This window comes from Microcebus murinus, chromosome 25 (genome assembly GCF_040939455.1).
Source record: "Microcebus murinus isolate Inina chromosome 25, M.murinus_Inina_mat1.0, whole genome shotgun sequence".
NCBI classification, from domain to species: domain Eukaryota; kingdom Metazoa; phylum Chordata; class Mammalia; order Primates; family Cheirogaleidae; genus Microcebus; species Microcebus murinus.
In genome coordinates, this window is record NC_134128.1 from 27636620 (window position 1) to 27663141 (window position 26522).

The following is a 26522-nucleotide window of genomic DNA, read 5'->3' on the forward strand; positions in this document are numbered from 1 at the left end:
AGGGAGCCCAGGCCAAGCAGCCTGTGGAAGAAGCCACTTGCCGTGCCACCCCGGGAACAGGACTGCAGGCCCCGGCCCTTCCCACCTCCTCCTCCTCCTCCTCCTCCTCCTCCCCCCCGCCTCCCCCCTCACAGGGCACAGGGCTCAGAGACACCTCAGACTCTTGCTACCCAAAGTGCAAAGGGCATCAGTTGCTCCTCCAACCCCCCCGCCCAGCAGACCACGTTGTCCAGCCAGCCCCCGGGCCTCCCTGGGGTGCCCAGCACAAAAGTGCAGACACCCACCGGACCCTCAATCTCAGTTTTCGGATGTTTTTGCCACTCTAAGGACCCGCAGGCCAGCTGGGCCTTCGGGCAGGACAGAGAGCCCCGGAATCCGACGTGGAGAGCTGCGTGTACGTCCCCATCAGGAGGCGGTCCCCACCTCCGCGGCTCTCCCCTTGCGGGGAGCGGCAGCCCAGCCGGCAGCCGCAGGGCCTCAGGGAAGACACCAGGCTGGGCCCCCGCGGCACAGCGGGGGCACGTCCCCCGCACTCACGCGACTTAGGGACGGCTGCTGGAGACTGCTGCGGCCACCCTGCTGCCGGGTTTCTGGAGGGCTTCCTGGAAGCAGCGTCCACACCAAGCCCTTGGAAGGCCCGGGCGACGGAGGAGCCGGTCAGGCAGGGGCCGAGGACGGTGAGAGGCCGGGCGGGAAGGAGCGTGTCAGGCAGGGGCAGAGGACGGTGACCGGCCGGGCGGGGAGGAGCCGGTCAGGCGGGGGCCCAGGACAGTGACGGGCCTGGCCGGGGAGGAGTGCGTCAGGCAGGGGCAGAGGAGACGGGCTGGGTAAGGGTTAGGGTTACAGTTAGGGCACAATTCACAATCGCAAAGACGTGGAAGCGACCCGAGTGCCCATCCATCCAGGAGTGCATCAATAAAATGTGGCGCGTGGACACCACGGAGTGCCATTCGGCTGTGAGGAGCAGCCGTGAGAGGGCGCCTCTCGTGTTCTCCTGGCCAGAGCTGGAACCCGTTCCAGTAAGCCAAGTATCCCAAGAATGGACACACGAGCACCACGTGAGCGCGCTCACCGGCAAATTGGTACGAACGGATGGACGCCTAAGTGGACAGAGAGGAATCACCTTCATCGGGTGGGTGTCGGGCGGGTGGGGGGAGGGGAGGGGCATACACATCCATTAGGCATGGGGTGGGTGCGCACCGACTGGGGGATGGGCGCACTTGAAGCTCTGACCCGAGGGGGGAGGCTTGGAGAGGGCAAGGCACCCGACCTTAACATTGGTACCCCCACAATACGCTGGAACAACATGAGAGGTATATGAATAAGAACACAGGGGGGGCCGGGCGCGGTGGCTCACGCCTGTAATCCTAGCTCTCTGGGAGGCCGAGGCGGGCGGATTGCTCCAGGTCAGGAGTTCGAAACCAGCCTGAGCAAGAGCGAGACCCCGTCTCTACTAAAAATAGAAAGAAATTAATTGGCCAACTAATATATATAGAAAAACACAGCCGGGCGTGGTGGTGCATGCCTGTAGTCCCAACTACTCGGGAGGCTGAGGCAGCAGGATTGCTTGAGCCCGGAGATTGAGGTTGCTGTGAGCTAGGCTGACGCCATGGCACTCACTCTAGCCTGGGCAGCAAAACGAGACTCTGTCTCAAAAAAAAAAAAAAAAAAAAAGAACACAGGGGGGAGGGGGGCACGGGCAACACATGTCACCTGCATACTTGTACTCCCATCATCTGCTTGAAAAGAGAGAGAAAAGAAAATGCAATCCTAGAGGTAAGAGACACTTTTTAAAAATAATGAATCCGAAGAGAAAAGTAAAAGGAGGCCTGTGGAGCAGGTCTGGGTGTGACTCCGGATCCCCCAACATCAGGTGCCACCACCAAAGATTCCTGCGTGTAGCCCATAGAACCCCAAAAGCAACGGGACGAGTTCTGGTCACATACTCCCTCAAAATGACATCCTGGCCTTCTTCTGGAACTCCCTCCCCTCTCAGACTCTCAAGGTTTCCTCCAGCGTGTCGGTTCCCACAGAGCAGACCTTTGGTCTGAGACCTGACAGTCCAGATGCCACGCATGCTGCCGCGTGGCGGCGGTGTCGCGGCTTGGGACAAGAGGAGGCCCCACGGTGCGGGCTGGGGCGCCAGGCACCGCGCGGGCGCTGAGGGTGGGGGTGACCCCCACCCCGGGCCGCCGCCGCGCTCCCAGAAAGGGGACAGAACAAGAGGCAAAAAAAAAAAAAAGCAGCAGCCTGTGGCACCCGGTATTCCCAGGCGGTCTCCCATCCAAGTACTAACCAGGCCCGACCCTGCTTAGCTTCCGAGACCAGACGAGATCGGGGGCGTTCAGGGTGGTGTCGCCCTAGACGGCGGCGGAGGGCGCCCCTGCCCCGCTCGAGAAGCCGAGCCTCTCTGGGCTTCCCCGCCGCCGCCTCCTCCCGCCCCAGGCCCCGCCTCCCGCCCCAGGCCCCGCGCCGGTTGAGTTCGCCGGCCGGGTCCCGCGGGCTCCCAGGGATGGGGGTGATGGGCGGGGCTGGGCGGGGCGGGGCGGGGCGGGGTGGGGGGCTGTCTCTCTATACACACACACACACACTCACACTCACTCACACTCACACAAGATGCGCCTCCGCGGCTGGACTCGCCAAGGTGGAGCCCTCCCAGCCCCCCTCGTCTCCTCGCCCGGCCTCCTTCACCTACCCGCTGCCCACCCCCAGCGCGTCGCTGCCGCTGACTGCGCACGCGCGGGACGCTCGCCCTTTGACCCCAGCCAGGGGCCGCCCTCCCCCACAACCCCTTTCAGCTGCGCCCCCCCCTCGCCCCGTGGGTGGGCTGCCGCCTATTCCCCCGGGCCAGGGCTGGGGCACAGCCAGTGTACGGGGCGTCTCTCTCTGGGGATGTGTCCCATGGGTGGGGTGGGGTGGCGTGGTTTGGGGGGCGCTGAAGAAATCAGTCCCCTCCATCTCCTACCTCTGGAAAACGCCCAAGCCCGTGGAGAACTGCCGGCACCGCTTCGTGGGGGCCGGGACCCTCCTCCGTGTCCTCCTGTGGCCCAGTCCAAGGGGCCTGGGCCTGGCCGGGGCTGCATTGGACCCCGACCACCCTGGCGTGTGGACTCGCTAAAAATCGGCCATTAGATATTGGATTCCAGCTTCCTGGAGGTCATTTCACTAATGAGTGCACCGGAAAGAGTTTCCTAATCCATCTGTGAGGGTGGCAACTGAAAGAGAATTTTAAAGCTGACAGAATAGGCTTGGGAAGGCATAGGAGATTTCCACACCCAGCAAGGAAGACTTTCCCGAAATGGAAGAAAGAAACGAGCAAACAGAGACACCGGTAGCCCGCCCGGAAAAGAGTCTGCCCCTGAGAGAAAGCACCCTGACCAGGTTCACCCGTGGGTGGGTGGGTGGCGAGCTAGCGGCATTCAGAAGAGCGAGGCCCGCAGTCTGTGCGGAAGACACCTGCGCTCGGGTGTGTGTGGCGGCGCGATTCACAAGCAGCTCTAGACGTTAAACCAAGGAGAAGCCAGGGAGTTCCCAACGCCCCAGGTGTCCTCAGCCCACGACTGGCTGCTGTGGGAATGCGAAGCCCGGCTCCTTGTCTCAGAGCGGGGTTCCCAGGAGGATCAGGCTGAAGCTGGGACTTGGCCTCAAAGTGTCCCCTCGCATGGCCACCCCCTTCCCCTTCCTGCTCCTCTACTCCTGGTGCCCCTCCATCCAGGGGCCAGACCTTAAAGAGTCACCGCAAGAGAATCCTGGTCCCAAAGGAGCCTTCTGGGGGACCGGTGCTGACAGAGGTTGTGGGCATGGCCCGCTGGGGCTCTGCCCGACCCAGGGCTGAGAGATGCCACCTCCCAGCTCTGGGTCCCTGCAGGAAGTGTTGGCAAGCACAGGGCCGGTCCTCCAAAGGCCCAGGTGCAGGGAGCCCAGGCCAAGCAGCCTGTGGAAGAAGCCACTTGCCGTGCCACCCCGGGAACAGGACTGCAGGCCCCGGCCCTTCCCACCTCCTCCTCCTCCTCCTCCTCCTCCTCCCCCCCGCCTCCCCCCTCACAGGGCACAGGGCTCAGAGACACCTCAGACTCTTGCTACCCAAAGTGCAAAGGGCATCAGTTGCTCCTCCAACCCCCCCGCCCAGCAGACCACGTTGTCCAGCCAGCCCCCGGGCCTCCCTGGGGTGCCCAGCACAAAAGTGCAGACACCCACCGGACCCTCAATCTCAGTTTTCGGATGTTTTTGCCACTCTAAGGACCCGCAGGCCAGCTGGGCCTTCGGGCAGGACAGAGAGCCCCGGAATCCGACGTGGAGAGCTGCGTGTACGTCCCCATCAGGAGGCGGTCCCCACCTCCGCGGCTCTCCCCTTGCGGGGAGCGGCAGCCCAGCCGGCAGCCGCAGGGCCTCAGGGAAGACACCAGGCTGGGCCCCCGCGGCACAGCGGGGGCACGTCCCCCGCACTCACGCGACTTAGGGACGGCTGCTGGAGACTGCTGCGGCCACCCTGCTGCCGGGTTTCTGGAGGGCTTCCTGGAAGCAGCGTCCACACCAAGCCCTTGGAAGGCCCGGGCGACGGAGGAGCCGGTCAGGCAGGGGCCGAGGACGGTGAGAGGCCGGGCGGGAAGGAGCGTGTCAGGCAGGGGCAGAGGACGGTGACCGGCCGGGCGGGGAGGAGCCGGTCAGGCGGGGGCCCAGGACAGTGACGGGCCTGGCCGGGGAGGAGTGCGTCAGGCAGGGGCAGAGGAGACGGGCTGGGTAAGGGTTAGGGTTACAGTTAGGGCACAATTCACAATCGCAAAGACGTGGAAGCGACCCGAGTGCCCATCCATCCAGGAGTGCATCAATAAAATGTGGCGCGTGGACACCACGGAGTGCCATTCGGCTGTGAGGAGCAGCCGTGAGAGGGCGCCTCTCGTGTTCTCCTGGCCAGAGCTGGAACCCGTTCCAGTAAGCCAAGTATCCCAAGAATGGACACACGAGCACCACGTGAGCGCGCTCACCGGCAAATTGGTACGAACGGATGGACGCCTAAGTGGACAGAGAGGAATCACCTTCATCGGGTGGGTGTCGGGCGGGTGGGGGGAGGGGAGGGGCATACACATCCATTAGGCATGGGGTGGGTGCGCACCGACTGGGGGATGGGCGCACTTGAAGCTCTGACCCGAGGGGGGAGGCTTGGAGAGGGCAAGGCACCCGACCTTAACATTGGTACCCCCACAATACGCTGGAACAACATGAGAGGTATATGAATAAGAACACAGGGGGGGCCGGGCGCGGTGGCTCACGCCTGTAATCCTAGCTCTCTGGGAGGCCGAGGCGGGCGGATTGCTCCAGGTCAGGAGTTCGAAACCAGCCTGAGCAAGAGCGAGACCCCGTCTCTACTAAAAATAGAAAGAAATTAATTGGCCAACTAATATATATAGAAAAACACAGCCGGGCGTGGTGGTGCATGCCTGTAGTCCCAACTACTCGGGAGGCTGAGGCAGCAGGATTGCTTGAGCCCGGAGATTGAGGTTGCTGTGAGCTAGGCTGACGCCATGGCACTCACTCTAGCCTGGGCAGCAAAACGAGACTCTGTCTCAAAAAAAAAAAAAAAAAAAAAGAACACAGTGGGGAGGGGGGCACGGGCAACACATGTCACCTGCATACTTGTACTCCCATCATCTGCTTGAAAAGAGAGAGAAAAGAAAATGCAATCCTAGAGGTAAGAGACACTTTTTAAAAATAATGAATCCGAAGAGAAAAGTAAAAGGAGGCCTGTGGAGCAGGTCTGGGTGTGACTCCGGATCCCCCAACATCAGGTGCCACCACCAAAGATTCCTGCGTGTAGCCCATAGAACCCCAAAAGCAACGGGACGAGTTCTGGTCACATACTCCCTCAAAATGACATCCTGGCCTTCTTCTGGAACTCCCTCCCCTCTCAGACTCTCAAGGTTTCCTCCAGCGTGTCGGTTCCCACAGAGCAGACCTTTGGTCTGAGACCTGACAGTCCAGATGCCACGCATGCTGCCGCGTGGCGGCGGTGTCGCGGCTTGGGACAAGAGGAGGCCCCACGGTGCGGGCTGGGGCGCCAGGCACCGCGCGGGCGCTGAGGGTGGGGGTGACCCCCACCCCGGGCCGCCGCCGCGCTCCCAGAAAGGGGACAGAACAAGAGGCAAAAAAAAAAAAAAGCAGCAGCCTGTGGCACCCGGTATTCCCAGGCGGTCTCCCATCCAAGTACTAACCAGGCCCGACCCTGCTTAGCTTCCGAGACCAGACGAGATCGGGGGCGTTCAGGGTGGTGTCGCCCTAGACGGCGGCGGAGGGCGCCCCTGCCCCGCTCGAGAAGCCGAGCCTCTCTGGGCTTCCCCGCCGCCGCCTCCCGCCCCAGGCCCCGGGCCGGTTGAGTTCGCCGGCCGGGTCCCGCGGGCTCCCAGGGATGGGGGTGATGGGCGGGGCTGGGCGGGGCGGGGCGGGGCGGGGTGGGGGGCTGTCTCTCTATACACACACACACACACTCACACTCACTCACACTCACACAAGATGCGCCTCCGCGGCTGGACTCGCCAAGGTGGAGCCCTCCCAGCCCCCCTCGTCTCCTCGCCCGGCCTCCTTCACCTACCCGCTGCCCACCCCCAGCGCGTCGCTGCCGCTGACTGCGCACGCGCGGGACGCTCGCCCTTTGACCCCAGCCAGGGGCCGCCCTCCCCCACAACCCCTTTCAGCTGCGCCCCCCCCTCGCCCCGTGGGTGGGCTGCCGCCTATTCCCCCGGGCCAGGGCTGGGGCACAGCCAGTGTACGGGGCGTCTCTCTCTGGGGATGTGTCCCATGGGTGGGGTGGGGTGGCGTGGTTTGGGGGGCGCTGAAGAAATCAGTCCCCTCCATCTCCTACCTCTGGAAAACGCCCAAGCCCGTGGAGAACTGCCGGCACCGCTTCGTGGGGGCCGGGACCCTCCTCCGTGTCCTCCTGTGGCCCAGTCCAAGGGGCCTGGGCCTGGCCGGGGCTGCATTGGACCCCGACCACCCTGGCGTGTGGACTCGCTAAAAATCGGCCATTAGATATTGGATTCCAGCTTCCTGGAGGTCATTTCACTAATGAGTGCACCGGAAAGAGTTTCCTAATCCATCTGTGAGGGTGGCAACTGAAAGAGAATTTTAAAGCTGACAGAATAGGCTTGGGAAGGCATAGGAGATTTCCACACCCAGCAAGGAAGACTTTCCCGAAATGGAAGAAAGAAACGAGCAAACAGAGACACCGGTAGCCCGCCCGGAAAAGAGTCTGCCCCTGAGAGAAAGCACCCTGACCAGGTTCACCCGTGGGTGGGTGGGTGGCGAGCTAGCGGCATTCAGAAGAGCGAGGCCCGCAGTCTGTGCGGAAGACACCTGCGCTCGGGTGTGTGTGGCGGCGCGATTCACAAGCAGCTCTAGACGTTAAACCAAGGAGAAGCCAGGGAGTTCCCAACGCCCCAGGTGTCCTCAGCCCACGACTGGCTGCTGTGGGAATGCGAAGCCCGGCTCCTTGTCTCAGAGCGGGGTTCCCAGGAGGATCAGGCTGAAGCTGGGACTCGGCCTCAAAGTGTCCCCTCGCATGGCCACCCCCTTCCCCTTCCTGCTCCTCTACTCCTGGTGCCCCTCCATCCAGGGGCCAGACCTTAAAGAGTCACCGCAAGAGAATCCTGGTCCCAAAGGAGCCTTCTGGGGGACCGGTGCTGACAGAGGTTGTGGGCATGGCCCGCTGGGGCTCTGCCCGACCCAGGGCTGAGAGATGCCACCTCCCAGCTCTGGGTCCCTGCAGGAAGTGTTGGCAAGCACAGGGCCGGTCCTCCAAAGGCCCAGGTGCAGGGAGCCCAGGCCAAGCAGCCTGTGGAAGAAGCCACTTGCCGTGCCACCCCGGGAACAGGACTGCAGGCCCCGGCCCTTCCCACCTCCTCCTCCTCCTCCTCCTCCTCCTCCCCCCCGCCTCCCCCCCACAGGGCACAGGGCTCAGAGACACCTCAGACTCTTGCTACCCAAAGTGCAAAGGGCATCAGTTGCTCCTCCAACCCCCCCCCCCGCCCAGCAGACCACGTTGTCCAGCCAGCCCCCGGGCCTCCCTGGGGTGCCCAGCACAAAAGTGCAGACACCCACCGGACCCTCAATCTCAGTTTTCGGATGTTTTTGCCACTCTAAGGACCCGCAGGCCAGCTGGGCCTTCGGGCAGGACAGAGAGCCCCGGAATCCGACGTGGAGAGCTGCGTGTACGTCCCCATCAGGAGGCGGTCCCCACCTCCGCGGCAAGGCTCTCCCCTTGCGGGGAGCGGCAGCCCAGCCGGCAGCCGCAGGGCCTCAGGGAAGACACCAGGCTGGGCCCCCGCGGCACAGCGGGGGCACGTCCCCCGCACTCACGCGACTTAGGGACGGCTGCTGGAGACTGCTGCGGCCACCCTGCTGCCGGGTTTCTGGAGGGCTTCCTGGAAGCAGCGTCCACACCAAGCCCTTGGAAGGCCCAGGCGACGGAGGAGCCGGTCAGGCAGGGGCCGAGGACGGTGAGAGGCCGGGCGGGAAGGAGCGTGTCAGGCAGGGGCAGAGGACGGTGACAGGCCGGGCGGGGAGGAGCCGGTCAGGCGGGGGCCCAGGACAGTGACGGGCCTGGCCGGGGAGGAGTGCGTCAGGCAGGGGCAGAGGAGACGGGCTGGGTAAGGGTTAGGGTGACAGTTAGGGCACAATTCACAATCGCAAAGACGTGGAAGCGACCCGAGTGCCCCTCCATCCAGGAGTGCATCAATAAAATGTGGCGCGTGGACACCACGGAGTGCCATTCGGCTGTGAGGAGCAGCGGTGAGAGGGCGCCTCTCGTGTTCTCCTGGCCAGAGCTGGAACCCGTTCCAGTAAGCCAAGTATCCCAAGAATGGACACACGAGCACCACGTGAGCGCGCTCACCAGCAAATTGGTACGAACGGATGGACGCCTAAGTGGACAGAGAGGAATCACCTTCATCGGGTGGGTGTCGGGCGGGTGGGGGGAGGGGAGGGGCATACACATCCATTAGGCATGGGGTGGGTGCGCACCGACTGGGGGATGGGCGCACTTGAAGCTCTGACCCGAGGGGGGAGGCTTGGAGAGGGCAAGGCACCCGACCTTAACATTGGTACCCCCACAATACGCTGGAACAACATGAGAGGTATATGAATAAGAACACAGGGGGGGCCGGGCGCGGTGGCTCACGCCTGTAATCCTAGCTCTCTGGGAGGCCGAGGCGGGCGGATTGCTCCAGGTCAGGAGTTCGAAACCAGCCTGAGCAAGAGCGAGACCCCGTCTCTACTAAAAATAGAAAGAAATTAATTGGCCAACTAATATATATAGAAAAACACAGCCGGGCGTGGTGGTGCATGCCTGTAGTCCCAACTACTCGGGAGGCTGAGGCAGCAGGATTGCTTGAGCCCGGAGATTGAGGTTGCTGTGAGCTAGGCTGACGCCATGGCACTCACTCTAGCCTGGGCAGCAAAACGAGACTCTGTCTCAAAAAAAAAAAAAAAAGAACACAGGGGGGAGGGGGGCACGGGCAACACATGTCACCTGAATACTTGTACTCCCATCATCTGCTTGAAAAGAGAGAGAAAAGAAAATGCAATCCTAGAGGTAAGAGACACTTTTTAAAAATAATGAATCCGAAGAGAAAAGTAAAAGGAGGCCTGTGGAGCAGGTCTGGGTGTGACTCCGGATCCCCCAACATCAGGTGCCACCACCAAAGATTCCTGCGTGTAGCCCATAGAACCCCAAAAGCAACGGGACGAGTTCTGGTCACATACTCCCTCAAAATGACATCCTGGCCTTCTTCTGGAACTCCCTCCCCTCTCAGACTCTCAAGGTTTCCTCCAGCGTGTCGGTTCCCACAGAGCAGACCTTTGGTCTGAGACCTGACAGTCCAGATGCCACGCATGCTGCCGCGTGGCGGCGGTGTCGCGACTTGGGACAAGAGGAGGCCCCACGGTGCGGGCTGGGGCGCCAGGCACCGCGGCGGGCGCTGAGGGTGGGGGTGACCCCCACCCCGGGCCGCCGCCGCGCTCCCAGAAAGGGGACAGAACAAGAGGCAAAAAAAAAAAAAAAAGAAGAAGAATCCTGTGGCACCCGGTATTCCCGGGCGGTCTCCCATCGAAGTACTAATGAGGCCCCACCCTGCTTAGCTTCGGAGACCAGACGGGGCGTTCAGGGTGGTGTGGCCCTAGACGGCGGCGGAGGGCGCCCCTGCCCCGCTCAAGAAGCCGAGCCTCTCTGGGCTTCCCCGCCGCCTCCTCCCGCCCCAGGCCCCGTGCTGGGCCGTGCCGGGTCTGTTGAGTTTACCGGCCTGGTCCGGTGGGCTCCGAGGGACTGGGGTGATGGGCGTTGGGGGGCTGGGCGGGGCGGGGTGGGGGCCTGTCTCTCTATACACACACACACCTAGGGCTGGGAGATGCAACCTCCTAGCTCTGGGTCCCTGCAGGAAGCGTTGGCAAGAACAGGGCCAGTCCTCCAAAGGCCCAGGTGCAGGGAGCCCAGGCCAAGCAGCCTGTGGAAGAAGCCACATGCCGCACCACCCTGGGAACACCACTGCAGGTCGCGGCCCCTCCCACCTCCTCCCCGACCTGGCCCAGGTCTCAGAGACACCTCAGACGCTGCCACCAAAGTCCAAAGGGCATCGGTTGCTCCTCCAAAGCCCCCGAGCAGACCGCGTTGTCCAGCCAGCCCCTGGGCCTCCCTGGGGTGCCCAGCACAAAAGTGCAGACAACCACTGGACTCGCAATATCAGTTTGAGGATGTTTCTGCCACTCTAAGGACCTGCAGGCCAGCTGGGCCTTCAGGCAGGACAGAGGGCCCCGGAATCCGACGTGGAGAGCTGCGTGTACGTCCCCATCAGGAGGCGGTCCCCACCTCCGCGGCTCTCCCCTTGCGGGGAGCGGCAGCCCCAGGGCCTCAGGGAAGACACCAGGCTGGGCCCCCGCGGCACAACGGGGCACGCCCCTGGCAGGCAGGTGACTTAGCAATGCCTATGCCAGACTGCTGCGGCCGCCCTGCTGCCGGGTTCCTGGAGGGCTTCCTGGAAGCAGCGTCCACACCAAGCCCCTGGAAGGCCCAGGCGACGGAGGAGCCGGTCAGGCAGGGGCCGAGGACGGTGATGGGCGGGGAGGAGTGTGTCAGGCAGGGGCCGAGGACGGTGACAGGCTGGGCGGGAAGGAGCCGGTCAGGCAGGGGCCCAGGACAGTGATGGGCCTGGCCGGGGAGGAGCGAGTCAGGCAGTGGCCCGGGTGGTGGGCTGGTCGGGGAGGAGCCTGTCAGGCAGGGGCAGAGGATGGTGACGGTGACGGTGACGGGCCGGGGCGGGAAGGAGCCGGTCAGGCAGGGGCAGGGGCCGAGGACAGTGACGGGCCTGGCGGGGGAGGAGCGTGTCAGTCAGGGGCAGAGGAGACGGGCTGGGTAAAGGGTAGGTTGACAGGGCACAATTCACAATCGCAAAGATGTGGAAGCGACTGGAGTGCCCATCCATCCAGGAGTGCATTAATAACATGTGGCACGTGGACACCACGGAGTGCTATTTGGCTATGAGGAACAGCAGTGAGAGGGCACCTCTCTTGTTCTCCTGGCCAGAGCTGGAACCCATTCCAGTAAGCCAAGTATCCCAAGAATGGACACACGAGCACCACCTGCGTGCTCACTGTCAATTTCGGAGTAACCCATGGACACCTAAGGGGACGTAGAGGAATCACCGTGATAGGGTGGAGGTCGGTCGTGTGGGGGGAGGGTATGTGCATACACACCCATTAGGAATGGGGTGGGTGCGCACCAACTGGCGGATGGGCGCACTTGAAGCTCTCACCAGAGGGGGGAGGTGGGGAGAGAGCAATGTACCCGACCTTAACATTGGTACCCCCACCATACGCTGCTAAAACATGAGAGATAAATTAACAAGGCAACAGGGGTAGGGGGGCACGGGCAATACCTGGAACCTGAATACTTGTACTCCCATAATCTGCTTGAAAATAGAGAGAAAAGAAAATGCAATAATGGAGGTTAGATGCATTTTTTTTTTTAGAGACTGAGTCTAGCTTTGTTGCTCTGGCTAGATTGAGTGCCATGTTGTCAGCCTAGCTCACAGCAACCTCAATCTCCTGGACTGAAGCAATCCTGCTGCCTCAGCCTCCCAAGTAGCTGGGACTACAGGCATGTGCCACCATGCCCGGCTAACATTTTTTTTGCATATATTTATATATATATATATATATGTTAATTGGCCAATTAATTTCTTTCTATTTATAGTAGAGATGGGGTCTCGCTCTTGCTCAGGCTGGTTTCGAACTCCTGACTTCGAACAATCCACCCACCTTGGCCTCCCAGTGTGCTAGTATTACAGGCGTTAGCCACCACACCCGGCCAAGAGGCATTTTTTTTTTTAAAAATGACTCCGAAATGAAAAGTAAAAGTAGGCCTGTTGAGCACGTCTGTGTGTGACTGTGCATCCCCCAACATCCGGTGCCACCACCAAAGATTCCTACGTGTAGTCCATAGAATGCCAAAATCAATGGGAAGAGTTCTGGTCACATACTCCCTCAAAATGACATCCTGGCCTTCTACAACTCCCTCCCCTCTCAGACTCTCAAGGTTTCCTCCAGCCTGTTGGTTCCCACAGACCAGACCCTTGGTCTGAGTCCGGACAGTCCCGATGCCATGCCTGTTGTCGCTTGGCTGCAGTGCTGCAGCTTTGGGCAAGAGGAGGCCCCACGGAGTGGGCTGGGGTGCCAGGCACGGTGGTGGGTGCTGAGGGTTGGGGTCACCCCCCTGGACCCCCGCCATGCTCTCCAAATGGTGACAGAACAAATGACATCGAGAGTGACAATTACATCAACAGTGACAATGACATCGACATTGACAATTACAATGACAGTGACAGTGACATCAGCAGTGACAATGACATCAACAGTGACAATGACAGTGACAATGACATCGACAGTGACAGTAACAGTGGCAATGTCATGCACGGTGACAATGACATCGACAATGACATGGACAGTGACCATGACATCGTCAGTGACAATCACAATGACAGTGACAATGACAACAGTGACAATGACATCAACAGTGACAATGACAATGACATCGACAGTGACAATGACATCGACAGTGACAATGACATCGACAGTGACAATGACATCGACAGTGACAATGACAGTGACAATGACAGTGACAATGACATCGACAGTGACAATGACATCGACAGTGACAATGACTTCGACAGTGACAATGACATCAACAGTGACAATGACAATGACATCGACAGTTACAATGACATCGACAGTGACAATGATATCAACAGTGACAATGACAATGACATGGACAGTGACATTGATATCAACAGTGACAATGACATCTACAGTGACAGTGACAATGACATCAACAGTGAAAATGACAATGACATCAACAGTGAAAATGACAATGTCATCAACAGTGACATGACAGTGACAGTGACAATGACATTGACAGTGACAATAACATCGACAGTGACAATCACAATGACAGTGACAATGACAAGAGTGACAATGACATGGACAGTGACAATGACAACAGTGACAATGACATCGGCAGTGACAATGACAACAGTGACAATGACATCGACAGTGACAATGACATCGACAGTGACAATGACAGTGACAATGACTTCGACAGTGACAATGACATCAACAATGACAATGACATCGACAGTTACAATGGCATCGACAGTGACAATGATATCAACAGTGACAATGACAATGACATGGACAGTGACATTGATATCAACAGTGACAATGACATCTACAGTGACAGTGACAATGACATCAACAGTGAAAATGACAATGACATCAACAGTGAAAATGACAATGTCATCAACAGTGACATGACAGTGACAGTGACAATGACATTGACAGTGACAATAACATCGACAGTGACAATCACAATGACAGTGACAATGACAAGAGTGACAATGACATGGACAGTGACAATGACAACAGTGACAATGACATCGGCAGTGACAATGACAACAGTGACAATGACATTGGCAGTGACAATGACATCGACAGTGACAATGACATCGACAGTGACAATGACAAGTGACAATGACATCGACAGTTACAATGACATCGACAGTGACAATGATATCAACAGTGACAATGACAATGACATGGACAGTGACATTGATATCAACAGTGACAATGACATCTACAGTGATAGTGACAATGACATCAACAGTGAAAATGACAATGTCATCAACAGTGACAATGACAGTGACAGTGACAATGACAGTGACAGTGACAATGACATCGACAGTATCAATAACATCGACAGTGACAATCACAATGTCAGTGACAATGACATCAACAGTGACAATGACATGGACAGTGACAATGACAACAGTGACAATGACAGTGACAATGACATCGACAGTGACAATGACAACAGTGACAATGACATTGGCAGTGACAATGACAATGACATCGACAGTGACAATGACAACAGTGACAATGACAATGACATCGACAGTTACAATGACATCGACAGTGACAATGATATCAACAGTGACAATGACAATGACATGGACAGTGACATTGATATCAACAGTGACAATGACATCTACAGTAACAGTGACAATGACATCAACAGTGAAAATGACAATGACATCAACAGTGAAAATGACAATGTCATCAACAGTGACAAGACAGTGACAGTGACAATGACATTGACAGTGATAATAACATCGACAGTGACAATCACAATGACAGTGACAATGACATCAACAGTGACAATGACATGGACAGTGACAATGACAACAGTGATAATGACCTGTTGTCACCATATTGTCACCTCTTGTCACCAAATTGTCACATGTTGTCACCATATTGTCACCAAATTGTCAGTAAATTGTCACCTGTTGTCACCAAATTGTCACCAAATTGTCACCTGTTGTCACCATATTGTCACATGTCACCTGTTGTCACCAAATTGTCACCTGTTGTCACAATATTATCACATGTTTGTCACCATATTGTCTCATGTTGTCACTATATTGTCACATGTTTGTCAGAGTTTTGTCACCATATTGTCACATGTTGTCACATTGTCACAAAATTGTCACATGTTGTCAAAATATTCTCACCAAATTGTCACATGTCACAATATTGTCACGTTTGTCACAATATTGTCATAATTTTGTCACAATATTTTCACCAAATTGTCACATGTTGTCACCAAATTGTCACCAAATTGTTGCATGTTGTCACCATATTGTCACCAAATTGTCACATGTTGTCACCGTATTGTCACCAAATTGTCGCATGTTGTCACCATATTGTCACCGTATTGTCACCAAATTGTCGCATGTTGTCACCATATTGTCACCATATTGTCACCAAATTGTCGCATGTTGTCACCATATTGTCACCAAATTGTCACATGTTGTCACTATGTTGTCACCATGTTGTCACATGTTGTCACCAAATTGTCACATGTTGTCACCATGTTGTCACCTGTTGTCACCATATTGTCACCAAATTGTCACATGTTGTCACCATGTTGTCACCAAATTGTCACCAAATTGTCACCATATTGTCACCATATTGTCACCATATTGTCACCAAATTGTCGCATGTTGTCACCATATTGTCACCAAATTGTCACATGTCACCATGTTGTCACCAAATTGTCACCATATTGTCACCAAATTGTCGCATATTGTCACCATATTGTCACCTGTTGTCACCTGTTGTCACCATATTGTCACCAAATTGTCATCTGTTTTCACCATATTGTCACCTGTTGTCACCAAATTCTCACCAAATTGTCACCAAATTGTCGCATGTTGTCACCATATTGTCACCAAATTGCCACATTTTGTCACTATGTTGTCACCTGTTTTCACCATATTGTCACCAAATTGTCACCAAATTGTCATGTTGTCACCATGTCACCAAATTGTCACCATATTGTCACCAAATTGTCGCATGTTGTCACCATATTGTCACCATATTGTCACATGTTGTCACCGTATTGTCACCAAATTGTCACATGTTGTCACCATATTGTCACCATATTGTCACCTGTTGTCACCAAATTGTCACCAAATTGTCACCTGTTGTCACCATATTGTCACATGTCACCTGTTGTCACCAAATTGTCACCTGTTGTCACAATATTATCACATGTTTGTCACCATATTGTCTCATGTTGTCACTATATTGTCACATGTTTGTCAGAGTTTTGTCACCATATTGTCACATGTTGTCACATTGTCACAAAATTGTCACATGTTGTCAAAATATTCTCACCAAATTGTCACATGTCACAATATTGTCACGTTTGTCACAATATTGTCATAATTTTGTCACAATATTTTCACCAAATTGTCACATGTCACCAAATTGTCACCAAATTGTTGCATGTTGTCACCATATTGTCACCAAATTGTCACATGTTGTCACCGTATTGTCACCAAATTGTCGCATCTTGTCACCATATTGTCACCGTATTGTCACCAAATTGTCGCATGTTGTCACCATATTGTCACCAAATTGTCACATGTTGTCACTATGTTGTCACCATGTTGTCACATGTTGTCACCAAATTGTCACATGTTGTCACCATGTTGTCACCTGTTGTCACCATATTGTCACCAAATTGTCACATGTTGTCACCATGTTGTCACCAAATTGTCACCATATTGTCACCATATTGTCACCATATTGTCACCAAATTGTCGCATGTCACCATGTTGTCACCAAATTGTCACCATATTGTCACCAAATTGTCGCATATTGTCACCATATTGTCACCTGTTGTCACCATATTGTCACCATATTGTCACCAAATTGTCATCTGTTTTCACCATATTGTCACCTGTTGTCACCAAATTATCACCAAATTGTCACCAAATTGTCGCATGTTGTCACCATATTGTCACCAAATTGCCACATTTTGTCACTATGTTGTCACCTGTTTTCACCATATTGTCACCAAATTGTCACCAAATTGTCATGTTGTCACCATGTCACCAAATTGTCACCATATTGTCACCAAATTGTCGCATGTTGTCACCATATTGTCACCATATTGTCACATGTTGTCACCGTATTGTCACCAAATTGTCACATGTTGTCACCATATTGTCACCATATTGTCACCTGTTGTCACCAAATTGTCACTAAATTGTCACCTGTTGTCACCGTATTGTCACCATATTGTCACCAAATTGTCGCATGTTGTCACCAAATTGTCACCAAATTGTCACGAAGTTGTCACCATATTGTCACCAAATCGTCACATGTTGTCACCATATTGTCACCAATTTGTCACCTGTTGTCACCAAATTGTCAGATGTCACCATATCGTCACCTGTTGTCACCAAATTGTCACATGTTGTCACCAAATTGTCACCTGTTGTCACAATATTATCACGTTTGTCACCATATTGTCTCATGTTGTCACTATATTGTCACATGTTTGTCAGAATTTTGTCACCATATTGTCACATGTTGTCACATTATTGTCACCAAATTGTTACATGTTGTCAAAATATTCTCACCAAATTGTCACATGTCACAATATTGTCACATGTTTTTCACAATATTGTCATAATTTTGTCACAATATTGTCACCAAATTGTCACATATTTGTCACAATATTGTCACATGTTTGTCACAATATTGTCACGTTTGTCACGTTTGTCACATTTTTGTCACATGTTTGTCACAATATTGTCACATGTTTGTCGCAATATTGTCACAATATTGTCACATGTTTGTCACAATATTGTCACATTTGTCACATATTTGTCAAATTATTGTTACATGATTTTCACATGTCATATTGTCACATCATTTTCACAACATGTCACAATATTGTCACAATATGATTTTCACATGTGACAATATTGTCACAATATTGTCACACAATATTGTCACAATATTGTCACATGTTTGTCACAATATTGTCACAATATTGTCACGTTTATCACATTATCACAATATTGTCACTTGTTTGTCACAATATTGTCACATGATTTTCACAACATGTCACAATATTGTCACAATATGATTTTCACGTGTCACAATATTATCACAATATTGTCACAATATGATTTTCACAGTGTCACAATATTGTCACATGTTTTTCACAACATGTCACAATTTTGTCACAATATGGTTTTCACAACATGTCACAATATTGTCACAATATGATTTTCACATGTCATAATGTCACAATATTGTCACAATATGATTTTCACAACATGTCACAATATCTCATAATATTGTCACTATATGATTTTCACAACGTCACATTGTCACAATATTGTCACAATATGATTTTCTACGGAGCTGAAAATAACCAACTGCTCCCGTTTGGCAGCGTAGCCTCCTGTGTTTTCGCTGAGCCTCAAATACTTTTCTCGTGGGACAAGAATGGCGTCCTGGACCGTTGGTGCCTCTCTCCGATGCAAGATGCTCCCCAAATCCACTGGGGTCTTCAGAGGGGGTTTCCTCGTCAGCTATGGCTTCCAGCGCAGAGAAGTGACGTCTCAAGTGGGCCTCTTTCTGTCATTTTTCTCTATATTTTGGCACACCCACACACATGCACACAACAATGCGTGCCAAACACTATCCTACACACACACACACAAACACACACGTGTGTGCGCGCGCATGGGTAAGAAAAAGAAATAACCACTTCGCTACTTAAGACTCTAACTAGAAAAGGCAGAGGCAGGCCAACTGGCAAAATGCATGGTCGTGGGCTTGCTTTCTTCTTTTTCCTGACTCCCAGATTTATTCCTGGGACTCCCAGACAAATTTCTAGGCTGTGAAGATGGGGATGGGGAGAGTTGAATTGCTCTAGCATTTGCACCAAGAAAAAAATCACACTGAAAAAGGAGAAGAAAGAAGAGAGGGACCCAACATTTTATGGGCTACTCACCAGCACTGCGCACGGCATTTAGAGAAGGCTCTCAGTTCAGTTCGGTCTTGGAGAACAGTCTGTTGAAGGAGCAGGCTTCTCACCATTTTAAAGGGAAGTAACACTGCAGCTCAGAGAGGTTGCTGACTGGCCGAAAGCCACACAGCTAGTGGCTTCGAGGAGAGAGGAGACGTCTGACCCAGAGCTGATTCCAAAGCTCGCCCTCACTTCCATGCAGCACAGGCTTCTCTAGGTGGCCTTGAAGACGCCAGACGGGTGATTCCTGAGAACTCAGCCATCATGGCTGCACCACACTGTGCATGTGCTCAGTGCCACTAACCGACACACTTATAAATGGGTAAGGGGCCAAAGTTTATGGTATAAATATTGTACCACCATTAAAAAAATATATTTCATGCCATGACAGTGGATAAGTTCTTTTTTTAAAAAAATATTTCCTGGTTTTCCCCTTTTACAGAAGCTACAGCTGCCCCGATTCCAAAGCTCTTTATTAGAATCTGCTCTTGCTAGTTGCAAAGAGACGTAAGAGAGAGGAAAAGTCAATGCCTGAATTTGAAGGTTCAAAGGACAGGCTGACTCTCGTTAGGGGCCGATGCAGCCGATAACTCTCAGCCAATGCTCACTGACCATTCTGGAAAACCTGGGGCCCTTCAAAGAATCTTGCTAAATCTCTATTCTGCCTGTGCTCTATAAACGGCTGAACAAAGCCTGGATGACAGCGTGTGTGTTTCCAGAATGCTTTACCAAATATCTTCAGCCACTGCTGAGACCTGCTGCTCAGAAGAAAGATTTCTTTCAAATATGAACAGCTTGTTAATCCTAGCACTCAGGGAGGCCGAGGCGGGAGGATCGCTCAAGGTCAGGAGTTCGAAACCAGCCTGAGCAAGAGCGAGATCCCCGTCTCTACTAAAAATAGAAAGAAATTAATTGGCCAACTAAAAATATATAGAAAAAAAAATTAGCCAGGCATGATGGCACATGCCCATAGTCCCAGCTACTCGGGAAGCTAAGGCAGGAGGATCACTTGAGGTCAGGAGTTCGAAACCAGCCTGAGAAAGAGCAAGACCCTTTCTCTACTAAAAATAGAAAGAAATTAATTGGCCAACTAAAAATATATAGAAAAAATGAGCCGGGCATTGTGGCGCATGCCTGTAGTCCCAGCTACTCGGGAGGCTGAGGTAGGAGGATCGCTTGAGCCCAGGAATTTGAGGTTGCTGTGAGCTAAGCTGATGCCACGGCACTCTAGCCCAGGTGACAGAGCAAGACTCTGTCTAAATATATATATATATATATATATATATAATTTATTACAGCTTGTTGACAAGGTACCTGGTCACTCAAGAGCTCTAATGGAGATATACACACAGATGAATGTTACTTTCATGCTCCATTCTACAACCCATGGATCAAGTTGTAACTCTGACTTTCAAGTCTTATTATTTAATAAGTATAATTTGTAAGGCTACAGCTGCCATAGATAGCGAATCCTCTGATAGATTTGGGCAACGTCGACTGAAAACCCTCTGGAAAGGATTCGGCATTCTGGATGCCATTAAGAACCCCTGTGATTCATGAGAGGAGGTCAAAATAGCCAGGTGAACAGGAGCTTGCAATCAGTGGATTCCAACCCTCGTGGATGACTTTGGGGACTTCAGGCTTCAGCAGAGGGAATGACCACAAAGGTGGAAATAACAAGAGAGCTAGAAGTGGAGCTCGAAGATGTGACTAAACTCGATCCAATCTCATGATGGAACTTGAACAGAGGAGGAGTTGCTTCTTATGGGTGACCAAAGAAAGTGGTTTCTTGAGATGGAATTTACTCCTGGTGAAGATGCTGTGAGTATTCCTGAAATGGCTACCAAGGATTTAGAACATTCCAGCAACTTAGTGAGTAAAGCGGCCGCAGCCTTGGAAAGGACTGTCTCCAATGTTGAAAGGAGTTGTCCTGTGGCTGATCAAATAGTATCACGTGCTCAAGAGAAACCTTTTGCCGAAGGAAGAGTCCATCGAAGAGGCAACCCACACAGGTCTCTTATCTTAAGTAATTGCCACAGCTACCTTAACCTCCAGTGACCACCACCCTAATCAATCAGTAGCCACCGATATGCAGGCAAGACCTTTGATCAGCAAAAAAAAAAAACATTAAGACTCAACGGAAGGCTGAGATGGTCATTACCACTTTTTAGCAATAAAGTATTTTTATTTAGTTATATTTTTAATTTTTTTATTTTTTTTTGAGACAGAGTCTCACTCTGTCACCCAGACTAGAGTACCATGTGGTCAGCCTCTCTCACAGCAACCTCCAACTCCTGGGCTCAAGCGATCCTCCTGCCCCAGCCTCCCAAGTAGCTGGGACTATAAGCATGCGACACCATGCCCTGATGATTTTTTCTATGTATTTTTAGTTGGCCAATTAATTTCTTTCTATTTATAGTAGAGACGGGGTCTCGCTCTTGCTCAGGCTGGTTTCGAACTCCTGACCTCGAGCAATCTGCCTGCCTCGGCCTCCCAGAGTGCTAGGATGACAGGTGTGAGCCACTGCACCCGGCCAATAAAGTATTTTTAAATCAAGGTAAGTACATTATTTTTTCTGACAAGATGCTATTGCATACTTAATAGGCTACAGTATAATATAAACATAACTTTTATATCTGCACTGGAAGACCAAAAACTTTGTGTGACTTGCTTTTATTGCAACATTCACTTTATTGCAGTGGTCTAGAAGTGACCCTGCAGTGTCTCTGAAGTCTGCCTGTCACTTAAACATTTGCAGCAACCCCAGTTTCCTCGTGTGAATAATGATGTCTATCTCATAAATGGCTTTAAGAATTTAATATGAAAATGCAAGAACGTGCTTAGACTATGATATCCCTGGCATATTGTAAATGTTCAATTAAAGATAGCTAATAGGATGATGATAAAATTCATAATCTGGGCTCAGCCCGGGTGGCTCACAGCTGTCATCCTAGCATTCTGGGCGGCTGAGGCAGGCGGATTGCTCGAGGTCAGGAGTTCAAAACCAGCCTGAGCAAGAGCAAGACCCCGTCTCTACTATAAATGGAAAGAAATTCATTGGCCAACTAATATATATAGAAAAAATTAGCCGGGTGTGGTGGCGCATGCCTGTAGTCCCAGCTACTCGGGAGGCTGAGACAGGAGGATCGCATGAGCCCAGGAGTCTGAGGTTGCTGTGAGCGAGGCTGACCACATGGTACTCTAGTCTGGGCGACAGAGTGAGACTCTGTCTCAAAAAAAAAAAAAAAGAATTAGCCAGGTGCAGCGGCATGTGCCTGTAGTCTCAGCTACTCGGGAGGCTGAGGCAGGAGGATCGCCTGAGCCCAGGGGTTAGAGGCTGCAGTGAGCTATGCTGACGCCACTGCACTCCAGCCTGGGCCACAGAGCAAGACCGTGTCTCAAAGAAGAAGAAGAAAAAAAGAAACCCGCATGTGCTTTATGCTTTATTGTCATAACTATTACAATGGATTAAATAGTGGTCCCCCCAAAAGACATGTCACCTCCAAATGTGACCTCATTTGGAAAAAAGTCTTTGCAGATGTAATGAGGTTAAGGATCTTGAGATGAGAGCAGGCTGGATTAGGGTGGGTCTAAATTCTGTAAGTCCTTATAAGAGACAGGAAGGGAAGCAGAGAGACACAAAGAACACGCCAAGTGACGACAGAGCCAGAGACAGGAGTGACGTGTCCACGGCCCAGAACACCAAAGATGCCAGCAGCCACAAGAAACTAGGACGGCGACACAGAAAAGATTGCCCTTGGAGCCTCAGGCAGGAATCGATCCTGCAGACACCTTGATTTGCGGCCTCAAGCCACCAGAAATGTGAGAAAAATAAGCTTCTGTCATTTTAAGTCACCCAGTTGACAGTAATTTGTTCCAGCAATTCTAGGAAACCAACACAACCGTGTAAAACTCCACGGCAAGAAAAACAGACTAGAAGGAAATCACAACATAACGCTAAGAGTATTCATTACTAGACGATGGAATTATGCTATTTTTTTTTCCAGAATTCACTTGAGTTTGCCGCATTTTCCAAATTGTCTAAGCCGGACATTTATTATCCAACAAGTGCATCAAAATTAATTTAAAATAAGAAGTGGGCCGGGCGTGGTGGCTCACGCCTGTAACCCTAGCACTCTGGGAGGCTGAGGCGGGCAGATCGCTCAAGGTTAGGAGTTTGAAACCAGCCTGAGCAAGAGCGAGACCCCATCTCTATTATAAATAGAAAGAAATTAATTGGCCAACAAATATATATAGAAAAAATTAGCTGGGCATGGTGGTGCATGCCTGTAGTCCCAGCTACTCGGGAGGCTGAGGCAGGAGGATCGCTCGAGCCCAGGAGTTGGAGGTTGCTGTGAGCGAGGCTGACGCCACGGCACTCACTCTAGCCTGGGCAACAAAGCGAGACTCTGTCTCAAAAATAAAATAAAATAAAATAAAATAAAATAAAATAAGAAGTAAACCTGCCTTACCCCTTTGCACTTGGATGTCGAATGTGGATAATGTCGAGTGGAAAATGAGAAAAAAGCAAGCGAGTGCAAAGGGTTAAAAATGCTGTTATCAAAAAAAAAGAAAAAAGAAAAAGAAAAAAAAAGTTCACCCATTCTACATGAACAAAAATAAAAGATAAACAAATAAAATGGCTGTTATCACCAAGATGTTGAAACTCTGTTTTAAAAATCTGCAATGCCAAGCAGTGGGACACATCTATGAGGTCATTCCACCTTCTCGGAACCCAGGAAAACGTATGTCTGTCCCCTTCCCGGTGGCTACAGATATTCCAGGCCCGAGATGACAGACACGTGCCCTACTGTCTCCAGATTTGGGACTTCAAGAAGATGAGAGCAGTCTGTCGTTGGGATCTCCCAACAATTGAATAAATGGGTGGAGAAGGTCCAACGGCCCAGTGGTCGGGGATGACAATACCAGGATCACTCCTGGGCGCCTGACTGTGGGACAAACGCCAGAGAAATTGTGTCATCAGGTGTGGGGCGCGGTGTCAACGCCATTACAAGTTGGCGCCTGTTTCCGGCTTTGCCTAGAGCAGCTAACAAGTTCAGCGCATGCGCAATTGTCGGTTGCCCTGTGGCGCGAGAATCCAAACAAAGGGTCCTGCTATGGACTAATGCTTGGGTGGCTCGACAGCTGAGCGGCCTATCACAGCTTAGGGGTTGTGCTTCTGGGGTATATAGCGGCCTGCACGCTGCCGGGCTGGGTCTTCCGCATCATGTAAGTCTAAAGGGAACCCCATTAAAGCACTGTCAGAAGAACTCCTGTTGCCGCGTCTTCCTTGCTGGCGAGGCGGGCGCGACAAGTGGTGCCGAAACCCGGGACCTCGTGCAACTTTGAAGCACCAGCGGAGACGTCCTCGACAGAGGTGAGTTCAGAACTGACGTGTGGGACGGCCAAAACTCCCCTGCTTCCAAAAAATGGGTAATATTCTGCTGCGGCGCCTTTTGTGGCCTATTATCATAAAATGCCTGTATGATGAGACTTCAGGCCCGCGCGTAGCAGCTAGCCAAAGTGCACTGAGTGACTTGCAAGAAGCAAGCTCAGAGAGAAGCAGTAAGGGAAAGACTGCGGTAAAAGGTGGAAAAAAGGAATATAGAGCTCAAAAAAGGAAAATACAGGGAGGGAAAGCGCAGCCCGACCTGCAAAGGGAGAGAAAGAAGAAAAGGGAGAAAGAAAGAAGAAAGGGGAGAGAAAGAAAGAAGAAAGGGGAGAGAAAGAAAGGAGAAAAAGGGAGAGAAAGAAGGAGAAAAAGGGAGAGAAAGAAGGAGAAAAAGGGAGAGAAAGAAGAAAGGAGAAAAGGGAGAGAAAGAAGAAAGGAGAAAAGGGAGAGAAAGAAGAAAGGAGAAAAGGGAGAGGTAGAAGAAAAGGGAGCGGTAGAAGAAAAGGGAGAGAAAGAAGAAAAGGGAGAGAAAGAAATGTAAAAGTACCAGGAATAAAAATAACAAAGGAAAGGACAGGACAGAAGACAGAGGAGATAGCCTTTTTCTGTCAGAATTTAAAAAATTAAATATTTCTGAGGATGATTCCTCTTCTTCCTCTTCTCTTACTTCCTCAAGTTCAGGGGAGGAGGTGGGGGAAGAACTAGAAAAGAAAGAGGAACCGGTTTTTCAGGAAGCGGCAGGTTATGAGCGCTACCGCCCGCCTCCGCATGCCCCGCCTTGGGAAGGGCTGGGTTTTTCTTGGGGGCTGCTCGCCGCTGGGGATCCTCTGCCCATACCCTGGAATACAGAGGAGCCAGTGTGGGTACCTCAGTGGCCCTTACCCTCTGAAAAGTTACTCGCGGCCCATAAGCTAGTGCAAGAGCAGCTTACTCTTGGGCATCTTGAACCCTCTCATTCTCCTTGGAATACTCCTATTTTTGTGATTAAGAAAAGGTCTGGTAAATGGAGACTGTTGCATGACCTTAGAGCAATTAATGCCCAGATGCAGCTTATGGGGCCTGTTCAAAGAGGACTGCCCCTTCTCTCAGCTTTGCCTAAACATTGGAGTCTAATTATCTTGGACATTAAAGACTGTTTTTTCTCTATTCCCTTGCATCCACAAGATAAAAGCAGATTTGCATTCACGCTTCCTTCCATAAACCATGAGCAGCCTAATGCAAGATATCAATGGCAGGTTTTGCCTCAGGGCATGGCTAACAGTCCCACTATGTGCCAACTTTATGTGGCCTCAGCTATCCAGCCAGTTAGGCAGAAGTTTTCAAAGGTAAGAATTATACATTATATAGATGATATTCTCTTGTGTCATTATAATAATGGCATACTTCGCCAAGCTTATGCGTCCCTTCAGGCTCACTTAAAGGAAAAAGGCTTGCTGGTCGCTCCAGAAAAGGTGCAAGAGGGAGAAGTAGGCGCGTTTCTTGGTAGTAGCATTCTCCCTGACAAAATTGTGCCTCAAAGACTGTCCATCCAAAGAGATGCCTTAAAAACATTAAACGATTTTCAAAAACTGCTAGGGGATATTAATTGGCTTCGACCTTTTTTATGTCTTACCACAGCAGAACTGAAGCCATTATTTCAGATTCTAGAGGGAGACTCACACATCACGTCTCCTAGAACTTTAACTCCTGAGAAGGCTCTTCATAAGGTAGAAGAAGCCATTCAAAAGGCGCAACTAGTGCGCATTCAGCACCATGATCCTTTCTCCCTCTGTGTACTCCCTTCTCCCACGCTCCCTACGGCAGTGCTTTGGCAGGATGGTCCCCTTTTATGGGTGCATCCTCAAGCCTCTCCAGGAAAGGTGATTGGCCATTATCCTACCTGTGTGGCCGAGATAGCTTTAAAGGGTATTAGTTTGGCTGTATCCCATTTTGGGCGTCACCCTGATAGCCTGATTTGTCCATATACTGCCAATCAGGTAAACACCCTATGTGCCAATCTTGATGCATGGGCCATATTGAGATGCACCTTCCCAGGGAGCATTGATAACCATTATCCCAAACATGCCTTATTGCAGTTTGCAATGAGAAACGAGCTTATTTTCCCAAGAGTAACTTCATTGTTACCTTTGGTTAATGCCTTGGATGTGTATACCGATGGCTCTAAGACAGGTATTGGGAGCTATGTCATTCAGGACAAGGTGT

The 26522-nt window shown here is 52.0% G+C and overlaps 2 non-coding genes across 2 annotated transcripts; both read right to left on the reverse strand.

Annotated features, from left to right (window-relative positions):
* Positions 1 to 2247: 2247 nt before the first annotated feature.
* On the reverse strand, positions 2248 to 2366 carry LOC142864438 (5S ribosomal RNA). Its single transcript, XR_012914996.1, has one exon. It is a non-coding gene; the product is annotated as a 5S ribosomal RNA (ribosomal RNA).
* Positions 2367 to 6160: 3794 nt separating this feature from the next.
* LOC142864439 (5S ribosomal RNA) lies at positions 6161 to 6279 on the reverse strand. The gene has a single exon (XR_012914997.1). It is a non-coding gene; the product is annotated as a 5S ribosomal RNA (ribosomal RNA).
* Positions 6280 to 26522: the final 20243 nt, after the last annotated feature.